General features: G+C 38.4%; 1 pseudogene; it reads right to left on the minus strand.

The window, feature by feature from the left end:
- Positions 1 to 211: 211 nt before the first annotated feature.
- The window catches only part of LOC107739782 (nephrin-like), an 81,170-nt pseudogene continuing 79,089 nt past the window's right edge, over positions 212 to 2,292 (minus strand).

Consider the following 2,292-nt stretch of genomic DNA (forward strand, 5'->3'; position numbering starts at 1 on the left):
CTAAAAAGGGAACATATTGTATGGCTGCAGCCGATCTAAAAAAAAAGCTTCTGTTTTAGACCAAATTAAAAACAAATTAAATATTTATTTAGCAATTTAAACATCTATGGTGAATTTAAAATGCAAAAACAGAACAGCCAACATATTTTAGACAAATAATAGAAAAAGTAAAAGGGAAAATGTTTTATTAACTCATAAACCCAAACCGGTTTCAGGGTAGAGCTGGTCTAGACCAGAGCACACACCAGCCTCACTATTATTAAACCAGCTCCCATCTGAGCTCAAATGGCAAGTCTGTGTCTCTTCTGCGTCTGTACACCATAGAATCATAAACTCCTGCTGTTACGTCCACATCAGCTTTACCGTATGCCCTTCCCTGTGGAGAACAGTGGAATAAACGACAACTATAAACAAAAGCGAAACTGCAAACTGAGAGTCTGTCACATAAAAACTATTGCACTACTATGCTGCAATACCATAACTCTGCAATCATAAGGGAGCTTGTGTATATCATGCATTCTTTGATTTAGACCTGGGAACTTAGATATAAAATGTATTAACTGCATCTTTCTAGATAGATCCAACTGGTTGTTGGTTCTCACCCACCTCATAGTAGGTGGATACTGGTGCTCGAGGATGAAATTACGTCCACATCAGCTTTACCGTACGCTCTTCCCTGTGGAGAAAAGTGGAATAAACGACAACTATAAACAAAAGTGAAACTGCAAACAGAATCTGTTACATAAAAATTATCGCACCACTATCCTGCAATACCATAATTCTGCAATCATAATGGAGCTCGTGTATATCATATCCTTTGAATTAAAAGGAATTTAATTTAGATATAAATTGTAAGCTTTAAATTAGCAGTCACACTATTTAACATTAAAAGTGCATCTTTCTAGATAGATCTAACAGCATGTTGGTTCACACACTCACCTCATGGTAGGTGGATGGTGCTCGTGGATGAAATTGGGCAGCAGGGGGCAGCAGTGAGTAGCCCTGCAGGTCCTCGAATGTCCCCTAGCCTCTCACCTCCTCATAGTCATGAGCGAGAGGGCTTGTGCAGTGTCTGCCATCTGGAGGGAAGGAAACTCAGCACATGAATACTTCAACCGTGTACCTTCAAACTGCAAAAACGTTTTAATTGTTAACTACTCCGTAAACAACTGTCACTGGAGGGGTTTGCTCAAATATTGAAAACTCGCTTTGCATAAAAACAAAAGAGCTTTTAAAAGCAGAAAACTTGAAGTGATCTAAAATGCCTCCCCTTACACTATCACAGAAAAAGAAAATATTCCTTTGTTATGTCTGCTAAGGCAAGGATCACTTTAACTCTCACTCATATTCAGGTTTGTTCATATCCCTAACTCTTAACTATACCTTAAGTCGCGTAGATGATCGATTTGTTCACAAACTTCCAATGAAAGACGGACCTGAACCATACAGTCTCTTAGGACCCACAATCACTTAGTGTTGGGGAAAGATACTTTTAAAAGTAATGAATTACAATACTGCGTTACTCCATGAAAAAGTAACTAATTGTGTTACTTAGTTACTTTTATGAAAAGTAATGCAAGTTACTTTTGCTTTACTTTTTGTCACCGGGGCTGGGCTTGCTTATTTGTTGTTGTTTTGTTTTTTTTAAATATCAAAAAAACGAAAAGTTACATTTTTGGAAGCTGTAAAGTACCGAGCCCCGCACATGGCATGCAAGTGAAATGAATCATGTGCACGATTTACTAATTCGTTCCGTCGATGTACTAAAACGTGCACACGATTACTATTTCGTTCCCTCGATTTGCTAAATCGTGTGCACAATTTACTAATTCGTTCTCTCGATTTATAAATCGTGTGCATGATTTAGCAAATCGAGGGAACGAATTAGTAAATCGTGCACACAATTTATAAACTGAGGGAACGAAATAGTAAATCGTGCGCATGATTTAGCCTACTATTTTTTTCCTGCATGCCATGTGCGGGGCTCCGTAGTAAAGGCCCTTTCAAACCAAAAGTGAAATTAAGGGTGCTTTCACACGTGTAGATCGATTGCTTTGTTCCGAAACAGGGAATACAATTATTACAATGTTGCTTTTTATTCTTGGTGCGGTTCGCTTTCACATGGCAACGTTTGTAAACGGACCAAATTTGTTAATACAAGTCACGCGCGTGTAAACTGTTCTCTCATTGGTCAAAGTTCCACGGTTTACTTTCCGGGATTCCACCACGGCTGTCATCTGTCAGGATGGAACGACAACAGCTTTTTTTTTTTTTTTTTTGTAGCTATCCTTA

This window comes from Sinocyclocheilus rhinocerous, unplaced genomic scaffold (assembly GCF_001515625.1).
Source record: "Sinocyclocheilus rhinocerous isolate Xijiao unplaced genomic scaffold, SAMN03320098_v1.1 scaffold2120, whole genome shotgun sequence".
In the NCBI taxonomy this organism is placed as follows: domain Eukaryota; kingdom Metazoa; phylum Chordata; class Actinopteri; order Cypriniformes; family Cyprinidae; genus Sinocyclocheilus; species Sinocyclocheilus rhinocerous.